Here is a 24,119-nt window from a genome sequence, read left to right on the forward strand (position 1 = left end):
TAACTATTATTTCTTTACATATTTTGTGTCTTTCTTCTCTCCTGCAAATCTTGTAATATATTCTGGTATATTACATATATACTGATATGTATACTGAAATTCAATGAAATTTATGCATCTTCATTCTTTTTTCCCTTGTTCCTTAGACTAAACACTGTCAACTGATTTATCTTCAAGCACTACTTTTTCATTTGCCAGCCCAATTCTGCCATTGTTCTCTATTTTTTGTTGTTGTTTTCTTGGGGGTCACAACCAGCAGTGTTTAGGAGTTACTTCCAGCTCTGTGTTTGGGGGTCACTCCTGGCACTACTTTGGGGATCCCAGTGCCATTGTACCTTTATAACCATATAGTTTTACTTTTGCTCCTTTTGATAATCCTATTTTTTTCATCACTATTCTTCATTGTTTATCCTTTATTTCACTGTTCTTCACTGTTTCCATCCTTTATTTAAAGTGTTAGGGCATCCTGAGTGGACTCAGGGGTCCACTCCTGAAGTTCTAGCTGGCTGGCCTGAAGTTTCAGTGTTTCTGCACGGACACGTGCTTACTTTCATATCTGAGGAATGTAAAACTACTTGGTTAATAGTATTTTAAGATGAAATTTATTCAATAAAAATTCAAGATTTTGGGTGGAGAGACAGTACAGCGCTTAAATTGCTTGTCTTGGGCTGTCCAGAGCCCACTAGGAGTGATCCCTGAGCGTAGAGCCTCGACGGGCACTGCCATGTGTGATCCAAAAGCAAAAATTGAAAGCTCAAAGATAAAAATATTCCTACTCCGTCCACATTCAGAGATTTATCTTTGCTCAAGGAGAAGCATTAAAGTCTTATTAACATAACGCCTCCTCCCCCCGCCTCCCCATCTCTAATATTTACTCGTCCTGTCTTCACCAGGAAAAATAATAAAACCGGGGAAAGCGTAGCAAGTTAATATTTGGCGAGAACGCTATTGCCAGAATAGGTCTGGAAGTATGGAAACAACTTTTCTTTTTTGCCTACTTGTGTTTTCAAAACGTGTTAAGTTTTGCTTGTTTCTGGGTGCATCGTTCAGTTTCCTAAACTAGGGCGTGCACGCACCTGCACCCGGGAGGGGGTGGGGCAATCCGCAGAGGCGTTCGGCAAGGCTTCGGCTCTTGCTGGGAACCCATTTTTACTTGGGGACACGACCTCAGAAGGTCGCTCTACGTGAGCGCCAACAATTTATGCAGCATTCGATTGAATCCCGGAGTGGAAGCCGTCCCCGCAGGAGACTCGGTCGCACGTGAGAGCGAGGTCTAGCGAGGAGCCAGACTCGGAGGCTGCGGCCAATCGAGAGGCGGGATCCGGTCGGGTGTGGGCGGGCCAGAGCGAGACGGCAGGAGTGCGCACGCGCAGTCCGGCGGCGGGGCGGGGCGGGGCGGCGCGCGCCCGGCAGCATCGGCGGTGGCGGTGGCGGCGGCTGGGCGCGGGGCGGGGCGGCGCGCGCTCGCAGGTGCGGCGGCGGCGGCGGCGGCGGCGGCGGGTTCGAGCTGCGCGGCCGGCGGAGGGTTCGCGGCCCCCGAGCGCGCCGCGGAAGGGACCCGCTTCGGGAGCCTGGCCACAGCCCGCGACCTCACGACCAGGCGGTGGCGCTGCAGCGGAGGGGGCTCGGGCGCGGGGCCCGGCGGGACCCGGGACGGCGGGACGGCCGAGCTGGGAGCCGCGCACCCGGGGTACCAGGTAGGTGGGCCGCGCCGGCCGGGAGGAGCGCGGGGGCGCTGGCTGCACCGAGGCGGCCCGCCGCCAGCCTCCAGACCCCGCTGCGCGCACGGGGCCGGCGCCCGCGGTTGTCATGGAGACGGCCCAGCCTAGCCAGCGCTCGCGGTCGCGTCTTGGGGTCCTCGGGCCCCGCCGACCCTTCCCCAGGCGGAGCCGCGGGCCGGGCGAGTGCGGGCCGGAGCGGGTGGTGGCGGGTCGTGGCTCCGCTCCGGGCGGCTCTGGGGCTGTGTCGGGTGACTCCAGACGCCCCAGGCCGCCGTGCTGTGTTTGGGGGGTGTAAACAGAAGCGGGTGAAAAATAAACACGCATCGCGGGACTGGGACAATTGGGCTCCATCCTCGGCTCAGCGCTGCCCTGCCGATGCCCGGGCGTCCTCGCCGTTTCTCGCCTCTTTGCTCCTTTGCATTTTATTTCTCTCCGGCTTCCTTGATCAGTTCATTGAGGCCTGAGAATCATAGGGACCCATGTCCAGCGCCTGAAAAAAACCCAGTTAGGCATGCGTAGGCCCCTACCACCGACCCTCTGCAAATGTCAAGGTAAGGGTTTGTTTTCGCGAGCAAAGCGAGCCGCAATGGCCCCCGGCCTCACTCTCGCTGTCGGTAGCCTGCCCTCTGACATTACATAATGATGTGCCGCTCCCCGCTGCCCCATCCATCCATACTGGCACATCATTCAAAGAACCCTTCCTTTGGGTAAGGGAAGACAAATGCATAGCAGGTGTAAAGCCCATTTCCCTATCGTTTGCTTCTCGCCGGAATTGAAGAGTAGAATTTGATTTGTCACCTGCTCCCAGGCCACTGAAATGGGGTTTGGGGAGTAGGGGGTGGGTATCGGTTTGATCGTTGCGGCGAAATTCTCCAGATTGGGTCTCCATGTCTCCATTCACGGAGAGGGGGGAGGGGGCAGGCAGGGAAGGAAGAATTTCATGGATGTGGGCAAGCCCTGTGAGGTTGCCGGGCAGAGCAGGCTGACCCTGGGCCTGCATGGATCCTGAACCTGCCATTTGCTAACTCCGGTTGTTTTCTCATCTTCGAGAGGTGACAAGAGAACAATTTTGCTGAGTTTGTTTTGGAATCTGGCTGCTGTTGACGTTGGTGAATGCACAATGAGGAGCTGTAGGCTGTCCGAGAATTATGCCTGATTTTTCCTTGGTGGAGAACTGGCTTTCTTCAACAGGAATTTTGTCTCTGGGTCTGGGCGAGGAGGACCCTACTTTGAGGGATTCTGTAGTGGAAGATTTACTCCTGGAAGATACAATTTATTGGTCTCTTTGAAGACAGGTGAATAATGGTGCACCCTGGCAAGGCCTGTGTGCTTTTCTATGGGAGGGCTGATGTGTCAGAAGACCATGGTTATGTCCCAGGAGTGGGACTGCTGAGAACAGCATCCTCCTTGTTTGTGCTGTCTTATAAACATGCCTCTAGCAACAAGCCAAAGTTCCCGGAGTTGCTCCTGTAGACTGGGCTTAAATGAATTGATGTATGTAGGACAAATGTTTCTCTCTCTCTCTCTCTCTCTGATGTAGACGAATTTAAAGAGGAAGGAGGGTTGTATTTCTATGGAGCTCCACTGTGGTCTTAATTATGCCAAGTCTAGAAACTAATTTGCTTCTCTGTTTTTTTTCTTTGTCTTATCTCAGTCTTTATCTCTTCAGGAGCAAGTCATTTCTTCTAATTGGCCTCAAAGTCCAGGGTAGATACAGTTTATCCTATTGTTTGAAAAATGAGTTTATTTCCTTGTGTTACTGTAAAACTGAGCATTAAAAAAAATCACCTTGGGGGCAGAATGATCGTATAGAGGGTAGGGTGCATGCCTTGCAAGCGACTGACCAGGGTTTAGTTCCCAACATCACATATGCTCCCTTGAGCCTGCCAGGAATAATCCCTGAGCACAGAGCCAGAAGTAAGCTCTGAGCACAGCTGGGTGTGGCCTCCAGACAAAAATAAAGCTCCCAAAAAGCACTTTAAGGGAAGGATAAAGTAAAATACATGTGTACTTTCTGCAAACTGTAAAGCACCAGAGAGAGGCAGGTTGTAGGTGACAGAACTATTCTTTCTGCAAGTCCCCGTAGCCAACTACCTCCCTGGGAGCCTTCTCAGTTAGAGATCTGAAAATGCACCAGAAGAGTGGAACAGAAATACATGTGGCACCCCTGACCTCTGATCAATGATAAGCCTCCTACCTTGTGGCTTAATGTCTCAAGAGCTAATGACAGAGTGGAGGAGCTGGAACCAAGACCTTTATCCTTCATCATGGTTTCTTAGGACCAGTCCCTTTATAGGTGATATGTTCCAGACAAATCCTCATGCTGTCACCAGCTATTCATAGTGCCAGGAAACTTTGGTCCTTACTGAAGAAAAATTAGCACAAACCTGCACCGAGGAAGGCTTGACTACATCCTTGCTTCTTTTGTGGAATTTGATTAATGAGCTGTCTTGAGAGGCCCTCCTGAACAGCTTTTTTCAGGGTCCTAGAACAGAAGCTCTGAGGAGAGCTTATTCTAGGGAGACAAATACTGATTCAAGAGTGGTCTTGCTTCATTTTATCTCTGTAATTCTAAGGGCAAGCCATCATGAATTTAACCCTCAGGAATATACTTCTGTTTTTGAACCCATGCACTAATTGCTCTCTATTTTTTTCTATTTTGATACACCAAGAAGTTAAAAATATAATTAAGGAATTCACAGAGCGCCAGACTGATAGTACAGCAGGTAGGGCAGTTGCCTTGCATCTGATCTATCTGGGTTCAGTCTCCAGTATCTCACCTGGAGCTCGAATACCACCAACAGTGATTCCTGAGAGTGGGACCAGGAGTAACCCCTAAGCATTGCTGTGACCCAGCCCCCTCCGTCCCCCCAAATTCCACAGATATTCTTTACTAGAACCTTGAAATGTTGACTTTTACTGCAGTTGCTTTATTTTCTCATATTTGTATGCAGTTATTAATTTTTGGGTATCATTTAATGTTAAGTTGCAGACTTAAATGCAAGCTGGGGGGTGGGAGAGAAACTGGGGATATTGGTGGAGGAAGGGGAACATTGGTGAAGGGGTTGATGTTCCATCATTGTACACCTGAAACTTAATCATGAATAATTTTGTTACTTGGGCATCCACAGTGACTCAATAAATTTTAAAACAAATTGAGTAAGGACAAAACAAAACCAACAAAATATTCTTTTACTTCTAAATACTTTTTTGTTTCCTAAAAAAAGGGACCGTTTTGTGACAAAACAACAGTATAACTATTAACTCTCAAGACATAAAATTGTGATAATAGGCTATTATTTAATCCAGAGGCCTTTTTCAGGTCTTGCCAGTACCCCAACAATGCGTTTGTGGGATAGACCAATAGTACAGTGCATAGGGCGCTTGCCTCATACGCAGCTAGCTGATCTGCTGATCTGGTAATCCCCGGCATCTTATTGTTCCCTGAGCCTATCAGAAGTGATCTCTGACTGTAGGGCCAGGAGTCAGTTCTGAGTATTGTTGGGTGTAGCCCCCAAAACTTAAAAAAAATGAAAAAAATGTGTGCAAAAGTAAATCTAGAACTATGTGTTGCATGACTCATCCTATCTGTTTAGGTTAGCCTTTATTTGTGTTATTCTGTTTATTAGCACAGTGGTTGGGCGTTCGCCTTTCACTCGGCCGACCCGAATTCGATTCTTCCGCCCCTCTCGGAGAGCCTGGCAAGCTACCAAGAGTATCGAGCCCGAGCACCAGAGCCTGGCAAGCTACCCGTGTGTATTGGATACGCCAAAAACAGTAACAATAAGTCTTTCAATGAAAGACGTTACTGGTGCCTGCTCGAACAAATCGATGAGCTACGAGATGAACGTTGTTGTTGACAGTTGTTGTTTATTTATTTTTTTGGTTTTTGGGGGGCCACACCTGGCAGTGCTCAGGGGTTACTACTAGCTGTGCACTCAGGAATTACTCCTGTTTGAGGGACTATGTGGGATGCCAGGGATCAAATCTGCGTCATCCAAGTGCAAGGCAAACATCCTACCTGCTGTTTAGCCTCTTTTCCTGTGGACCACTTCCTGTACTTGGTGATGTTGACAGTTTTGGAAAACACAGTCTGTTTTCTGGATAATTACCCTCAGTGTGGATTTCCTGCAGTTTCCTCATGATTTGCCTCAGGTTATGCCCTTTGTGGTCCCTGGATCTTGGTTTTTAAATGCCATTTTTTACTAAAAAGAATCAGGATTATTTGAAGAAGTAATTGATTCTAGAGATGGAAGGTAGAAGCTGAGTCTGTAAGATTTTGTGCCAGAAATCATCAGAAAATGAAGAAGACATGTCAAAAGCGCCAGCATAAAGGGGTCCTGCAGGCCAAGTTCAAGGCAATTTAAGCAACAAAATGGGTAATGACAACAGGCTTTATAATGTAGTTTGCTTTTTAAAAGAGTGGGCAGGAGAAATAGTGCAAGGCAATGCACTTTTCTGGCATGCAGTCAACTTCTGTTCAATCCCCTCCTCTCATATGATCTCCCCAGACACTGCTAGTAGGAGTTGACCCCTGAGCAGAGGAGCCTTGGAACATCACTGGTGCGCTTGCTCCCCCACCCTCAAAAAGAAAAAGGAATTTATGCACATGCAATAGAAATAAAAAATTATAAACATATAAGGAAGAAAGAAAAGTTCATCATTTCGGTACACTCCCAACTAAGTGTAGATAGAAATAGAGAATTAGAAAAGCACCGTCTGTCAACTATAATTGATTCTGTTAAGAATCATCAATGAATTCTAAAATTTGTGTGTATGAAGAGTAACAATATGTTTACATAGCTTCAAACTATCTTCCTGTGAGATATACATTTATTGCAGAGGCAAAACATGTCAACTTTTCTAGGAGGAAGTCTGGTGGACACTAATCAAGATTTTCAAGAAAAAATGGCCAGGGAATGAGACCAAAGGCCAGCATCTGACTCCTCCCATCTGGCCACAGTGGGATAGCAGCAGCATCCCACATAAACCCGGATTTTATCTCTTGCACTCGGTGTGGTCCCCTGAGTCTACTGGGATTAAGCCCTGAGCACAGCCAGGAGTGTTAAAAAAACAAATAAACAAATAAATAAATAACTGAGACTTAAACCTGAAAGCTTTGTAACTTTCCACATGGTGATTCAATAAAAGAATAAAATAAAAAAAATGAAAAAAAATAAATTCATCAATTGGGGAAATAAAATAAAATAAATAGACCAACACCTGGAAACTGGAGAGATATGACTGGGTAAGATAGGTAAGATAGGGCTTACCTTGCATGTGTGAAGCTCTAAGTTTGATTCCTGACACTGCATGGTTTCCCAAGAATGCTTGGAGTGACCCCTATTCTGAGAGCACCTCCTGATCACCACTGGGTATTATCCCCTGAAACCAAGGTACTGAAATCCAGTGTCTGGATGCTAGGTATGTTCATTGCTACTGTGAGCCACTATTTGTAGGCTTATTTTTATATTTTAAATTATTTGGTTTGGGGGCCACACCCGATGATGCTTGGGGGTTACTCCTGGCTCTGCACTGAGAAATTACTCCTGCTGGGGCGCAGGGGACCATATTGGATGCTGGGGATTGTGCCCAGGTTGGCCATATGTAAGGTAAGAGGCTTACCCAGTGAACTCTCTCTTTCTCTCTCTCTTTCTCTCTCTCTTTCTCACTGTCTTGGCCTTTTCAGAGGACAAATGTTCTAATAAACATGGAGGTAGAAACATTGCATAAAATTTTCTCCAACTTACTTCAGGAATGTAATGCTGTATACTGAAGACCTCTATGTACCAATATGAAAAGTTTCTCTGCTTTTTTGTATTACAGAATATGGGTGTACCATAGTTTATTTACTTATTTTGGTTTTGGGACCACACCCAGTGGTGCTCCTGGTGCTTACTCCTGGCTCTGCATTCAGGGATCATTCCTGGTGGACTTGGGGGACCAGATATGCTGTTGGGAATTGAACCTGGATTAGCCACACACAAGGCAAGCATCCTGCCTGCGGTATGCACTGGTCCTAATGATTTGTTTTTGATGGTCATATAATTGTTTCCAACTTTATGCTCTGAAAGTAGTAGGGAAATCTATGGACTGCGTCATTGTTAATACTTACAAATAAATCATTTTCCAGATTTCTAGAAGTATAATTTCTAGGTCAAAGAGTAATTTGGCGGGGGTTGGGGAGCTGCCAGACTGTGTCAGGAGCCACAAATGGTGATCCTTAACTGAGCTGTGCCGGTCTCTTGGCTCAGTGCTGGACTGGGTGACACACTACTCCCTCAGGTGCAGCAATGGTGGGGTCCCCAGCAGTTTTGGAGGGTGCTGTTGTGTGATGCTCCAGATTGAGTAAGGGGCCTGTCACATGCAAGCCATATTTCCAACCTTGTCTCCTCTGCCCCCCTCAAAGAAGTTATTTAAATGGAGAGTTTTGACAAATTGCCTTCTGCCATGTCAGAGTGTAGTTTATTTTACACTTCCTCTATCAGTGCATGTAACTGCTTGTTTCCTTAAACTCAGCGAGCGCAGAACAGAAGAGTATAACTCATGTTGTTTTTTTTTTCAGCCTAATCTATAAAATAGGCATTGTTTTAATTGCAGTTCCCAATCTACCCAACATATTAAAAACCTTGTATCTTCTTTTTTTCCCAAATTTTCAATTTTGGGGCCACATCCAGCAGTGCTTTGTGGCTACTGCTGGCTCAGTGCTAAGTATCCTGGGTTACTCCTAGTGCTCAGGGCACCATGCCTGGAGTGAACCAGGCCTCCTGCATTCTGCTCCAACCCACTGAGAGCTCCCTCCAACCTTTAAATTCCTTTTCTTGATAATGAAGTGTGTGCATGTATCTGTGTGTATGTGTGTGTGTGTGTGTGTGTGTGTATTTGTGTAGTGGGGGTGGGGGAATGTTAGCCACACCCATGCCCAGGGGCTATTCTTGGCTCTGTGCTCAGGAGTGACCCCTGACCATGTTCCAGGGGTCACATGTGGTGCTGTGGATTTGACCTGGAGTCAGCTGCATATAGTGATTTTACGTCCTATAGTATCCCTCCAGCCCCTGCTGGTTAATGTTTAATGTTTGTCAATTAACTTCATATCTTTTGCCCATTTTTTAGTAGCTTTTTAAAACTATTACTGGACTATGGAAGTTGCTATAAATCTAATTTTATTCTTGTTATACTTGTGTCTCCTTGAGGTGTGATTCATTTTACATGCCAAAGCAGGAAATGAACATTCCCACCCATCCTCCCCCCTTTGCATGCCAGTCTTCAGAGCTCCATGTGCCTCCTCTACAGGGAAGGGAGTGATGGTATTGCATGGAATCGCCTGAGCATGGCTAAGAGGGCAAGTCTGTATCCAAACCCCAGTCTTTTGGGAGCTGGTGTCATCCCTTCAAATCATGTAGCTTCGTCCATCGGATTTAAACCCACTTAACGGGAGCCAAGAGTAAAAACTCAGAGGACTGAGCACAGATCTGGTGTGCATAGGTCTCCAAGTTTGATTTCTGGCACCACCTGGCTTCCCCAGCACCATAGAGTGAAGCCTTGGTTGCCCCCAGAACTTCTGGGGAGGCCCAGAGAAACAGAAGGTCTAAGCATTTTATGTATTGGTGTAGGGAGGAAATTAATTACTTGGCCCCTGTATTAACAGTTTCCATTTCCAGTATTTGGTCTGTAAGTGACAACTTTTGTGGGGAGGGACCTCCCAAAGTCCGGGGTCTTGCAAGACCTTAGGATGCTGTGCTGCTCGGCTCCCACAGTTATGCTGGGGGATCCTTTAGGGCTGTTCCCAGTGATGTGGGAGACCACGTGATCCTGGGGATCACATCGATCACATCTGGGTCACCACATGCAAATGCCTTTACCCCCAAACTCTGTTTCTGGCTCTGGGAGCTTTTATTGCTCAGGCCTATGTATTGATCAATCATGTGTTTTAAAACCATTTATTTTTCCCATGTTGGGCTATTGTTCCCTTGAACTCTTCATTTATTTTGACCTTGATTTATTTGGAATGAAGGCATTGCTTTTTTAAGAAAAAAAAATGTGACTTGTAGGTTGTCTAAAAATAAAGTGCATTTAAATGAAACAATCCATTAATTTTATTATTGGAACTGTGGACTCTGGAGCCACACTCTACGTATATGCTTCCAGCTAGCTGCAAGACTTTAAGAAGCTTAAAGATAATTCTTTATCTTGATTTTCTTTTAGTATGCTTTGGGGGGGGGTCCATGTCTGGTGGTGCTTGGGGTTGTTCCAGTGGTGCTTAGGGACCATGTGGTGTGGGAGATTGACTCAAACCATGTACTCCAGCTCTTGGAGCCATCTCTGTCTCTCCGGCCCTTGATTTTCTACCTGCAAAACTGACTGGGCATGTGTGTGGAGGCTGTGAAATGAATTAATGCATGGCAAGTGCTTGGAATGGACCAGATATCTGCTGGACACTCAGGAGTGATCCTTTCTGATGAGTTCTGATACAGAGTCCTTGTGGGTAGCGTGGCTCCTGGAATGAGAGCAGCCTGGTCTATGTGGGTTTAATCTCTGAACCATCCCTCTCACCATCATTGGGCTGCGAAATGCAAGAGCAGCCTCTGGGTGTGCTATGCTTGTGTCTTCTCTCTGTTCTCTGCACATACTTTGGTCATGCCATATTCCATGCCTGCTAGCCCAAATGGCTCCTAGAGTTTGTCTGTAGGCCATGACCTGGGCAGATGAGTCATTGGGGCCTTTTAGTGTGGAGACTGTTTTGTGGGTTCGCCTGTGAAGACCTCACAAGCATAAGTACTCAGTGGGAGAGTGTCATGCTGTGGTGATAAGGATGAGGTGTCCATTTTTCTAGAACGGGGCTGGGAAGACTGGAGATGGGTCCTCCTCCTTCCAGATCCCTTTCTGGAAGTCTCTGCCATCTGGTAGTTCTCTAGACCCAAGTTCCTGAAGCACCCCACTTCTTGTTGCTAGTGGGGGTCAGATGCTTACTTGGAAACAGTTGTCTGTCTGATGTTTGGGAGCTGGGGTCTCTTGAGTTCTCCAGTTGAGTGACCTGAGAGCAAGTAAGTGACACAGTGGCCCTGTTGGGTTGCTGGGAATTGTTACTCGGAGTCCGGGGGTGGGTGCAGTCAGCCAAGAAGAGCAACAGCCTAAAAGTCAAATCATCTAAGGGCTGAATTACTCCTTACCTGTGGGTGCTATGCAGGGGACCTCTCCTGTCCTCAGTGTGGTGCTCTGGAGGGGTTGGGAGATTGATTTAAATTGTCACCTGCTGGTCTGCTGAATTTCCTTAATGTGAAGGTTACCAGAATCTCAGGACATGCTCAGTAAGCATCACAGGTCTGGGCTATCGTAAGGCTATTCTTAGGATGGGGACAGTAACTGAGCTTTATTTCTGAATCCAGAGCATCATACAGTAAAAAACAGGTGTATGATCAAGATGGAGTGCAGCAGGGAACAGATTGAATGTGTCACTGTCACAAATGCAAGGAAAGCTGTGGCTTCTCTTGGGAGAGGTCTATTCTCTATAACTCAGGTTGTATTTGAGTCGGCCTTAGGAGAGGGAGGAAAGCTCATTGGTGGAACCGTGGTGCTGGTGGAACCATGGTGCTGATGGTGGAACTGTGGTGCTGTGGAACTGTGGTGCTGGTGGAACTGTGATGCTGGTGGAACCATGGTGCTGGTGGTGGAACTGTGGTGCTGTGGAACCATGGTGCTGGTGGAACCGTGATGCTGGTGGAACCATGGTGCTGTTGGAACTGTGGTGCTGGTGGTGGAACTGCGGTGCTGGTGGTGGAACTGCGGTGCTGTGGAACTGTGGTGCTGGTGGAACTGTGATGCTGGTGGAACCACGGTGCTGTTGGAACCATGGTGCTGGTGGTGGAAATGTGGTGCTATGGAACCATGGTATTGGTGGAACCATGATGCTGGTGGAACCATGATGCTGTTGGAACTGTGGTACTTGTAGAACTGTGATGCTGGTAGAACCGTGGTGCTAGTGGAACTGTGGTGCTGGTGGTGGAACTGTGGTGCTGGTGGAACTGCGATGCTGGTGGAACTGTGGTGCTGGTGGAACCATGGTGCTGATGGTGAAACTGTGATGCTGTGGATCTGTGGTGCTGGTGGAACTGTGATGGTGGTGGATCCATGGTGCTGTTGGAACCGTGTTACTGATGGTGTAACTGTGGTGCTGTAGAAACATGGTGCTGGAAGAACTGTGATGCTGGTAGAACCACGGTGCTGGTAGAACTGTGATGCTGGTGTTGCTGTGACACTGCTGGAATCATAATGCCAGTAGAGTTGTTACAATATTTGTTCTTCTGGATGGAAGGTGCTAACTTGAGTTTGACCATCTTGGATTTTTTTTTTAAGTTTTTTCCCTGTAGTACTGGAATCAGACTTAAGATCGAAAAGATGCATCAAAAACATGGGTAGTACTGTTGAGCCATATTCCTGCCCTAATTAAAACAATAGTTTAGCTTTTTGGGCCATGCCTGGTGATGCTTGGGGGCTACCTCTGCTCAGAGGCCACCAAACCCACTCATGGGGCACTTGAGTGGAGGTTGGGGGCAAGTGGTGCAGAGGATTGAAGCCAGTACTCAAACATACAAGGAATGTACCCTGCCTCTGGAGTCATGTCCTTGCTCCTCTCTTAAATGTATTTGATCTTATAAAGGATTATTAGTGTGGTATTGTAGGTGCTAAAAGGTTAGGGGACGCAAGGCAGGTGGGTATGCTTGGGAAGCTGGTCTCTCCCTCACATGGGTCTGGGGGCATCTGAGAGTCCCAGAGTACCATGTACAGTGAGTTTTGTGTAAGGAATAAGGCTGATAACTGAGATATAGGTTTTTTTTTTTTTTTTTAAATCGTGGAAGGTTTTGGGGCCAGACCCTTCTGACTCTGCACTCATGAGTGATCCCTGGAGGTGCTCAGGGGACCACGTGTTGGGGATTCTAACTGGCATTGGCTGTGTGCAAAACAAATGCCTTAATCCCATCCCTGGCCCTTGATGGGGTATTTTAAGAAAGATCTGTGGAAGGAGGGGGTAGTACATCAGGAGAAACAGACCAACTCACTTCTCAGGGTTTGTAGCTTCATCCCACACTGAGCCTCTTTAGACAGATTTTTAAAAAATGTTTTTATGATGTTTTATTATATTTATGTAATAAGAGCAATTCTTTATTTTTTAAAAAATAATTTTAGGATTTTTTTTTTTTTTTTTTTTTTTTTTTGGTGTTTGGGGCCAAACCTAGTGCTGCCAGGCCTTACTTCTGACTCTGTGTTCAGGGATCACTCCTGGTGGGGCACAAGGGACCCATACTGGATGCTGAGGATCAAATCTGTGTTGGCTGCCTGCAAAGCAAATGCCTTCTACATTGTCTCTTTTCTCCAGATTAGGATACCCTTTTGTAAGAATTGTAATAGTTCTTTCTGGTTTTGTTTTGGAGTCAAATTTGGTGGTGCGTGGGGCCTCCCAGCGTCTGTGATTGTGGCTTGCTCCTAGCCGTGCTCGTAGGGCCATGATGCCGAGGATGGAGCTCGGTCTCATGCAGGCAGAGCCCGAGTCCATCCAGGGGATCCTCTTGGACCAGGTGGGTTGTGACATGTTTTTAACTGTACCTGCCACCTAACGAGGCATGTGACTAAGCGTGGCTTCCCGCTCTCCACTCTGGCTGGTCCCGTAGGCCACCGAGTCCCACCGGGCCCCCGCAGGTGAGCCTGCCCCACAGCCCACATTGCCAGTTCCTTAAAACCTTTTCTGAGGAAGAATATTCAAAACCACCTGGGAAAGTCAGGCTGCCTATGAGGACAAGGAGACACTGGGATGTGAAGAACCCCAGAAATGTGCTTTCTTGGAAGTGAATTTCTGTAGTGAGGGCACCTTTGTCTGTCCCTGCCTTCTCAGGTGTGTGATCTTGTGGTGGCTCCCTGCAGTGACACACTGTGGACAGAAAGCTCAGCCAGACACGTTGGGTTGGATGTGATCTGGGAGTGTGGCTCTCAGTGGGAGAAGTTGACAACGGGAGTTGCGGGAGAGAAGAGGGAAGTGAGGGCAGGGGTTGGGCCTAATGCCAGCGGTAGACATGACCCTTGCTGGAACTTCCCCCCAGCAGGGCTGACACTGCGCATTAGGAATCCCCTCTAAGCCCCATTTCCCTCTACTGACTGCCCTGAGGACCTGCCTGTGACTTCCTTGGGCCTTCGATCTTATTAAGCTTCATTCTGGCTTACGTTTTACAAAAGGAGTGCATTTCCATGGTCTCCAAAATTCCAAAGCACAGTGGGAATTTGGTAAATTTGTCCTTTGACCAGATCCCCTCCCAGATCCCCTCTCTGGAGACTCCTAGACTAGGTACTACTTCTTGAGCGTCACATGGGAGATAATCTTGTACCCGTGCTTGCGCTGCTGCTCGTAGTGGTGCTACGCTTTCCTCCTGCTGGCGCTGCAGCAGGTTGCTCAGTGAATGCCACTTCTCTCTCCGTGGCTCTACCACCCAGAGGCCTCTTCAGGCTGCACTGGAGGCTCTTTTTCTGGGGCTCTCTGGGCACATGATAGGGCCTCTAAGATACTCCTTTAGGAGAAGGCTGTTCCCTCCGTGGCTCTGAGGTCCAGGCAGGCTGAGAAGGCTGGAGGGGAGAGACTGGAAGGGGGGTGACATTAGACGATACTTGCAGAATCCTGAGTCCTCCCCACTTGCCTTTGTGCTCACCTGTCCCTGACCTTCTCCTGTGGAACGTGGGGGCCAGTTTGTGGCTCAGTGTTGTTATTTATGCAGACTTCAGGAATACTGCCCTGGGTTGCACACAGAGCTTTTGAACTGAGGTGTCACAGCCTGAACAGGGAGTGTCAAGGCCAGCTTTGATCCTGCGTCAGGAATGGTGGTGCTGGGGTGCTGGCCACTGCCTCTCCCACCGCAGGCTGAGCTGCCGACATGTCTGGGGGTATGTTCCCCCCAGGACCAGGATACACAGCCCTCTCATTATGGGGTGAGAGCACATGGCTGAGGCCACCTGGCTCTGTCTCCGCCTGGTGGGTCCCACACTCACAGCAGCATGCCGTGTCTGAGAGGGACAGACACCCTCAGCCCATTTTGGAGTCCTGTGGTCTAGTTTTCTGCAGCCTCCAGCACCACAAGACCATCTTCGGGGGTATTGAAGGGGCCTTAGCAGAGCTGGGTGCGAGCTGCTTCTGTGGCAGTGCTGAGGACAGGGCGTGTGTGCCAGAGGCCTGGGAGGGGAGTGTGGGGGTGCTTCTTAGAGTAGAATAGCAGAGCCTGTTTGAATTTGCTTCTGTTCCCTGGGATCTGCGAGAGCAGACTTGGTACCCCACCCTCATGTGAGAGCCCATGAGATGGCCTCGACAGAGGTGAGCAATGAGTGGACATGGTGGTTAGCCCTCCCCCCCACCCCCCACCCCCTGCCGCAGCAATGCCATGTCTGAGGGTGCTGAGATGCTCTTCCTTCTGGCCGTGACTCACTCCGTCCACATCCTCATCTTCGTCCCGCCCTGCTGGTGTTTTTCTGCCAGCCCAGAGCAGATGGTGGATACCCAGTGACCTATCCCTGCCAAAGGTCAGAGGAGAATGAGGGCAAAGACAAAGCTCAGAGGGCATTCTGATGGCTTTTTGGGGAAGTGAGCAGGCTTCTTTTGTTCACTTTTTTCTTTGAAATCTGCTTGAGGTTTTGAGGCCCCTCCCAGAGTCCTTTGAGATTAAGGGGTGCCTGGGTTATTGGCACTACTGGAGTTGGGGAGCCCCTGGCCGTGGAATGCCTGGGGCAGAGGAGAGTAGAGTAGAGGGCGAGGGGCCCACGGGGAGCTGAGGCTGCAGGGTCTGCACAGGGAGCCTCTAGGAACAGAGGAAGGAAGGAACAGTGGGATGACTGCAACACGGTTATGACATTCATTGGGACTCAGCCCCTAAAAAAGGAAAAACTCTGTGTGTGTGTGTGTGTGTGTGTGTGTGTGTGTGTGTGTGTGTGTGTTGGGGGGTTGGGGTGGTGATCACAGAGCAAGGGCTGAGAAATGCAAAGGGGCAGAGGGCCACTTGTTAACCAGCTATCTGTCTTTTGCCTGCCCACTAGCCCGTTCCTGGCCTGGCCTGGCAGGGCAGCATTCTCAGGCCTGTGTCAGAACCAGAGCCAGTCACTTTGAGAGCTGCAGGACCTGGACCATGAGATGAGTGTTCTGGCTGGTGGCCCTGGCCATTGTATGGTCCTGTGCTTAAGCCCTCAGCAGTGGTCACCTGGTGAAGTGTCCGAGTTCATTTCTGCCAGTGTTTCTAACAAATGCCTGTAGCAGGGTTATGTTAGAGAGTTCTTGATCACCTCTGAGAAGCATCAGGGAGTCTTATGTATATGTATATCAAGGTGATATATTTTATCTATATCAAGGTGCTTTTATGTGTTTTTGTTTTTGTTTTCGTTTTGGAGCCACATTCAGTGCTGTTCAGGGCTTACTTCTGATCTGTGCCTAGGGTTCACTCCTTGAGGGGTCTCGATGGGACCTGGGGGATAGAACCCTGGTCGGCCGCATGCATGGCACACAAGCTGCCTGCTGTATTGTGGCTCCAGCCCCTCAAGGTGCTTTGAGAACCGGAGCAGTGTTTTTATATCTCTAGCCTGTTTGTCCTTACGTGGCTGACAAGGACCGGCAGGTGGTCCTGTGAGTGTGCCGGGCACCCTGCACCACGATTTCTGTAGATCCTGCCAAGTGCTGCTCACAGAAGCATGGGCTTCCCATTTAGTCCCCTGCATTCGTTTCCTCGGGTTATGAGGAAACAGATTCTGTAACAGATTCTGACAAACTTAGTTGCTTAATGCAATGGAAGTTTATTCCCTTTTGGTTGTGGAGGCCAGAAGTTTGAAATTGGCATGGCAGGGCATTAGGCAGGCCCCTGGCAGGGCCACACTTTTTCCTGCAGTGGTAGGGGAGAAACCAGTTGCTGGTGGCTGTTGGATTCCTCAGTCATGGCCCCACTCATCATTTAGCGCATTTAATCCTCTCCACCCCTGCTTCCCTCTGTTCTGTCACAGTCCCTCAGTTCCACTGTGAGCAGCGAATCTGCTGTGAACTGTCTGAAGTCTGCCTCTTGTCTCTTTATGTTTGGAGGGGCGAGGGTTGGGGCCACAGCTGGCAAGTACTCTGGGATTATTCCTGGCTCAGTGATGAGTGACCACATTCCATTTTAGAGATTAAAGCATAGGGTTGGCCACATGCAAATAAACCCTGAACTGCCTCTGGCCATTCAGTCTCCCCCTTCCCTTTTTTTCTTCTTTTTTTCGTGGTGGTGGTGATGGTGGTGGTAATGGTGGTGGTGGTGGGGTTGGTGGTGGTGGTGGTGGTGGGGAGGGTGGTGGGGGTGGTGGGGGTGGTGGGGAGGGCATACTCAGCTGTGTTTAGAGCTCTGAACTCACGGATCACTCCTGGCAGAATCAGAGGACCATGTGGGCACTAGAGATTGAACCCATGTTGGCCACAGTCGAGACAAATGCTGTACTATCTCTCTGGCCCCTCTCTTCTTTCCCTTTTTGAAGGGTGGGAGGGTGGGAGGGTTGGGCTACACCTAGTGGTACTCAGGGGTTACTCCTGGCTCTTCATTCAGAAATTACACCTAGCAGTGCTTGGGGGACCATGTGGAATGCCAGGAGTTGAACTCAGATCAGCTGCATTCAAGGCAATAACTTTACCCACTGTACTACTCCAGCCTGCCCTAGTGTCTTTCTTTTAAAGGTCTCTTGGATTGGGTTTATGCCTCATTTATAAATCCAGAATTTAAAAAAAAAAATTTCTTCTTATCCCAATTGAAAAATGACAGTAGCTGATTGGAAAACTAGTTGTTCTTCAGCTCCTATTTCACTTTCTTTAAATTTAGAAGCAATAAATTCTAATGAATCAATCCCATTCTCAAAATTCTCAATTTATTGATCACTCCCAATCTCAAAATCTTTGACTGATTCACACCTAATTATAAAATCACCAATTTGGGGCTGGAGCGATAGCACAGCCGGTAGGGTGTTTTCCTTGCACGTGGTGGACCGAAGTTTGATTCCCAGCATCTCATATGATCCCCTCAGCACCACCAGGAGTAATTGCTGAGTGCAGAGCCAGGAGTAACCCCTGAGCATAGCCGGGTGTGATCCAAAAAGCAAAAGAAAAACAAATCGCCAATTGAATCACGTCTGCTAAATCCTTGCCATTATATACAATTCACCCCAGGCTCTAAGGTTTAGAATGCGAATATTCTTTTATTTTGGAAGGGAGGGGTGGCAGATGAGCTTTATCTGTCCTGTCACTTCTTCCAACAGCCTTACTCAGACAGTTGTGCCCAGCGTTCTGTTGTGGACTTGGAGAGACTGAACAGCTGTTTGGTGGCCGGGCTCTTTTCTCTCCAGCCCTCTGTAGGAGCCTCTTGTAACGTTAATGCATGCTAGGTGAACAGAGGCCTGTGTGTATTTTTTTTTTTGTGTGTGTGTGTGTGTGTGTGTTATCACATTGTTTTTGTATTTGTTTTTTTAAATGGAAGCCTTAAGGACAGACACAACAGCTGCACTTTGCTAGATCTTGGGAGGGAATTTGTTCCACCATAGCCATCTTTGGCAGCTTCAGTTTCTCACCCTTCCTGTGGCTTGGACCTTGGTGAAAATTGCCCAAAATCAAACAGTAGAATTGCCCGGTGCTGGGCTATAGCAGAGACCTGTGTGCTGGGTCCTTATTCAGTGTGAGTTCCCAGTCCAGCCTAGAAGTCACATGAGCAAGAGCAGGTGACCTGGAAAGTGTGGTGTTTTTGTGCATCTGGAGGGTGTGTGGAGTTGATTCGCTGATAGGACTTTCATAGTCATTTATGTTGTAGTTTGGTAGGCTAAGGGAAAGAATGGCAGACAAAACATATTATTTTTGCTTTGGGTGGGGGTGACAGGAAAGAAACTTAATTTTTTGACTTTTGGGCCCCGCCTGGCAGTGCTCAGGAGCTGCTTCTTATGGTATGGCAGATTTAGCCTGGATCCTCTGCCTTTAAAGCATGCACTCCAGCCCTTGACATTCAAAGTATCATTCCATGGGCTGGGGAGATAGTACAGCAGGGAAGGTGCTTGCCTTGCATGTAACAGATCCCTGGCACCACATTTGGTCCCCTGAGCCCCAACAGGACTGATCCTTGAGCACAGAGCCAGGAGTAAGCCATGGGCACAGGCAGATTTGGGTGTGCCCCTTCCTCCCACCCCCTGATCCCCCCCAAATCATGGCACAATGATGGATCTGGGACTAGCCTTTGGTATGACTATAAACAGGTGTGCAGGTCTATGCATTTGTATTTAGATATTATGAAGAACCTGAGGTCTCCTGGTGGTCCATGTTGGTGTCTTCAGTTAATGTAGCTCTTACCCACCTTCCTTAATGGCCCCAGATCCCTGGGTGCCTTCAGTGCTGTTTGGAGGTCCCCAGTAGTCCTTGTAGGTCGTTTGTCCTAGGATCCCTTGGTTACAAGTCAGACCTTGGTCTGTGTTCCCTGATGTCGCTCAGGAGCTGTCAGGACCCTGAAGGCATTGACTCCCTCCTGCCTTGTTTGCCCAGTGGCCGTGTCTGGTGCTGGGCTAGTTTCCTGATGCTGGACCCGCATTGGCGGCAGCTGATGGTAGCTCTCAGTAGTCCTTTCAATTGGGACTCCAGTCTGTATGTTCCCTCCCTCCTGTCCCACACTTGATGTCTTCTGACAGTCACTGGACACTTGAAGGAGATTCTGGCGAAGGGCGCTGCTTCATTTCCCTCCTGGATTGTGTGTGCCTCTGTCATATGTTCCTCTCCTCCCACCTCGTCTGTTTATGGTCTCCCTGGCCTGTTAACTTGACCTTCCCATCTATCTGTTTAACTCCTTCCTCCTCTCCATGAGGCACTGGTTCAGACTGAACCGCCACAGTGTCAGTGATACTCTGACCCAGGGTGGGGGTAGGGCAGCAGGGGTGCTGGTGACCTCTCATCTGAGTCTTCCAGCCCAGGAATTGTGCACAACTGTGACCTTGATATCAAGCGTCTTTGCTTTGAGTAACAGAGAATTTTGCATGTACTTCACATGCACAGGCTCGTGTTTGATTTTTCTTATGTATGTGTGAATACATGCTGACACATACTTAATTTTCTTATATTAAAGTGACATGTTTATATTTTATTTTTAAAATAACAAAAGGACAAAGGAGTTAAGGTGTTTTATTGGCCTGGCAGCATGGAAACTGAAGTACCAGCTAAATTATTATATGAATGTTCTTTTGGTTTCAGTTAATTTGGAAATGGACCTTTGGAATGAAGCCTGTTGCTCAAACTCTCCTTAAATTAAGCCTCACCTTTGTGGAATTCCAGAACTGAGTTTTGAAGAATTTCTTTTATTAAAAAAAATTATTTATTTATTTTTTTGGGGGGACCGTACCTGGCAATGCTCAGTGGTTACTCCTGACTCTGCACTCAGGAATTATTACTGGTGGTGCTTTGGACCACATGAGATGCTAGGGATTGATTGAACCCAGACACCTACATGCAAGGCAAGAGCCCTATCCTCTGCACTATCACTCTGGCTCATCTTTTATTTATTTTTTAAAAATAAAATTCACTTTATTAAAGAATAAAATAAATGGAAAGTTGGAAGCGTGCTGAACAGCGTGTTGAGTAGGAGGCATTCATACTTAGATGAGTAAGGTTTACAGAATGAATGAAGCTGCCGACTTGAGGAATGATTTATCAGTGGCACTTCTTCACTTACTCTCCAGTGCACTGAGAACATGGGTGAGTTTGACTATGGAATAACAGTAAAACAATGAGGCTTCACAATGAGGAGCAGAGCGCCTTAGACATCTCACTTTGGCATCTGTGTAAGGAAGATGCAGCAGCTTTTGTAAGGTGGTGCAGGGAGGAAGGGGATAGACCCAGCATTGAGTATGTGAGGCAGAGCTCGTGGTCCTCATCCTAGACCAGTGTCCTTTTTAAAAATGTGTTATTTGTGGGGCTGAGTGGTGGTGGTGGTGCGGGGGGCATATACCCAGCTGTGCTCAGGGCTTACTCTTGACTGTGCTTAGGGATCACTCCTGGCAGGGCTCAGGGGACCATATGGGGTACCAGATATTGAACCCAGGACAGCAAGGCCAGTGCCTTACCTGCTGCATTATTGCTCTAACTCCATGTTTGCATCTTGATCCTGGGCACAGTCAGACTTTAGTATGTTCCACTGGGACCAGATCCAGTGAGCCTGGCTGCCCCACCAGCCACTGTCCCCAGAGGGCCTGGCCTATGAGCGGGGAGACCTCTCAAGGTTGTTGCTGAAATGGTGGAGAACTCGAGTGAGCCAAGCATGGCAGGATTGATGTGGACAGCCTGCTGCAGTGTTCCTCGTGCTGCTACTGTGTAATCCCCAGGAGCCTGTTTCCATATCTGGCGCAAACACACACACACACACACACACACACACACACACACACACACACACACACTCACTCACTCACTCATAAGCCCTATAACAGAAGGGGTAGGGCCTGCGTTGGCAGTTGTTACTATTTTTATTACATGATCCTAAAACCATGTTTGCCTGTTGTCGGACCGCTTTCATGCTTTGCACTAGAGCAGTGCAGAGTTGCACGTCCACTGAGTTGGAAGCACTAACTCTCTGGTCCCTTCTAGGAAATGGCTGCCAAGCTCTGGTCCAGGGAGTTAAGGGGAAAGAAAGTGCTGAGTGACATGCTGTGGTAGAGGGTGCTGGAAGGTCAGAACCAGGGCTTCTTGGTTTGTTTTAAATTTGGGGGCCATATTCCTGACTCTGTGTTTGGGGGGAACCATATGTGGTGATCACATGCAAGGTAAGCACCTTTCCCACTGTACTGTATCTCTAGCCCCAGACTATCCTATTTTGAATTCCTTTATCCCTCCATAATTGGCACTTTATTTATTTTTATATTCTTATTTTATTTATCATTCTGGAGCGATAGAACAGCAGGGAGGGCATTTGCCTTGCACGCGGCCAACCCGGGTTCGATCCCTCTGCCCCTCTTGGAGAGCCTGGCAAGCTACTGAGAGTACCTCACCTGCACAGGAGAGGCTGGCAAGGTGTATTCAATATGACAAAAACAGTAACAACAAGTCTCACAATGGAGATGTTACTGGTACCCACTCAAGTGAATTGATGAGCAATGGTATGACAGTGATACAGTGATTTCTCATTCTTATTTAGGCACTTTTATATTTATAAAGTTAGTAATAGAGTTTCAGGCTTACATTGTTCCAATTCCGCTCTACTACCAGTGTCAGCATCCCTCTACCACTGTCTCAGGGTCCCCTTCCCACCCTCCACCCCCCTTTGACAGACATTATTATTATTGGTTTTTTGGGCCACAGGCAGAGTGCTCAGTGCTTACTACTAGCTCTGCACTCAGGGAATCACTCCTGACAGTGCTCAGGAAACCATATGGAGTGCTGGGTATTGAGCCCGCATCAGCTGTATGCAAGGCAAGTACCTTGTCTGCTGCACTATTTCTCTGGCCCAATAAACTTTTTTTTTTTTAAATGTAATTATTATAGTTTTGTTGAACATGTTTGCAGTAGTATTGATGCTTAGGATTTTGCTCTATAGTTACCTTACCCCACCAATGTCCTTATGTGACTTCCAGTGCATCTCTTCATTCCGTCGCCCCTTCTCTTTTCCTACAGGGCAGTCTCAGTTCTGTAATCCAGGCCAAAGGCTGGTCATCATCCCACCCCTTCCATCCCCCTGCCCTGCTTCTCTCTAGACTGCTGGTGAGTGAGATCAGGCAATGTTTGTTTTGAGTTCTTAGCTGTGCTGAGCTCATTCCTCCCATCTCAGAGGCTGTGAGGATGAAATGGGTGGCATCCTGGGATTCTGGTCTTGGCTGGGATCTGAGGACGTCTCTGTGACCACAGCGGCATATTTGTTAGTGACTTGCAAAGACCTGTGGCAAGTAGCACCTGTGGCTTTTCTCTCTATATGGTCTCAAACTTGGAAAGCCATTCACAATTATAGCGTTTTCTCATTTTATTTGTTTTGGGCCTCACCCAGTAGTGCTATGGGACAACACTTAGCACTGGTGGTTGAACCCTGACCTCCTTCAAGTTGAGCTTGTACCTTGGCCTGTTGAACTCTCTTCAGCTTGCAGCATGTGACGGAGCTTGCACGGCCCAGTTGGTGGGTCTCTAGGGTCCCAGCACAGGTGGGCATGGCTGTCCCTGGAGCTCAGTTTCCTGCTGCCCTGCTCCAGGACCCCGCCACCCCCTCCCAGAAGGGGCCAGAGAGTTTGTATTTCCAGCATGGTGGTCATGCAGGCTTCACAGCACTCCTCTGCTCTACTGTTGGGCATGAAGGTGACCGCAGACATGAGGTAAAGGTGAGGATGTGGCTGTTCAGTAAAACTGTATTTTACAACAACAAATGCTGGGCACTTTGCCCATGGACTGATTCCCGTCTGAGACTTACTGCTTCAGGCTTCTTCCTCAGGCATCTCTTTCATCCCCAACCCTCACCATCACTGGTCTCATTTCCGGGTTATGGAGAATAGGCTGCTGCAGGAGCATTTCTGCAGGCAGACCTTCCGGCTAGCAGTCGTTCCATTGGCTCGGGCTCCTGTTGGCTAATCCCATTCCTCACAGTGCTCAGTTCTCTGGCCTCATCCTCAGGGCCTTCTGGCAGCATTTCATCACTGCCCCTCCCTGCAGCATTCTTCCCTTAATTCCCAGCCCCTCTGACTCTAAGTTGCTCTCCTAGTTTGCTTTGCCTCTTGGCCGAGCTCTCTTCCAGTCCCGGATGTTGCTGTGACTCAGTCCTGTGGCCCCTTCCCCAGCAGTGTTGTCCACTCTGATCCTTTGCTCTCCATCTGCATTGACAATGCCCAGATTTCTCCCATCTGTTTCTTGCCTGCACTCCAGCGGGGAATTACCGAGCAGATATGTCTTAGGTTGCGATGTGGCTCATCTACATGGTGGAGAAAGCCCCTACACAATACCTCAAATTCACATTTCCCAAACAGCCAGCCTGTACCACTCCCTCCCCTCTGTGAGGAAGGAACAGGCTGTGCTTTAGTGAGGTCTCACACTGCTCCTCGCCACGAATTTCCCGTGTCTCTTCCGGCAGGAAGTCCTGCAGCTCCCTCTTGGGATAAAGATTTTGACTTCTCCTTTTTTTTTGTTGCCCAGCTGCCCAGATTTTCTCCATCCTTGCATGCTCTGCAGGGTACCTGCTCTCTCCTTGCTGCAGTCCTTGCCCCTGATTGGACTCTCAGAACAGCCTTGAGTGCTGGAGGCATGGAAGGTGAACATCCACTCCCAGTTACCATTGCCCAGCTTCACCCCCTCTCTCTGCTCATTGCCACTAGATCCGCCCCAGTGCAGGAAGTCAATCCCACAATTAATTCTTGGAAGATTTGACCAGAGGT

At 48.3% G+C, this 24,119-nt stretch overlaps 1 protein-coding gene across 10 annotated transcripts in view; it reads left to right on the forward strand.

Moving 5' to 3' along the window:
* Positions 1–1,455: 1,455 nt before the first annotated feature.
* Positions 1,456–24,119, forward strand: part of INPP4A (inositol polyphosphate-4-phosphatase type I A) — a 122,405-nt gene continuing 99,741 nt past the window's right edge. For all 10 annotated transcript variants that reach the window (XM_055122045.1, XM_055122050.1, XM_055122046.1 and 7 more), the window contains exon 1: positions 1,456–1,697. The gene's annotated coding sequence lies outside the window, so the exon portion shown is untranslated. The remainder of the gene's footprint in view (positions 1,698–24,119) is intronic.

Source organism: Sorex araneus, chromosome X (genome assembly GCF_027595985.1).
Source record: "Sorex araneus isolate mSorAra2 chromosome X, mSorAra2.pri, whole genome shotgun sequence".
Taxonomy (NCBI): Eukaryota; Metazoa; Chordata; class Mammalia; order Eulipotyphla; family Soricidae; genus Sorex; species Sorex araneus.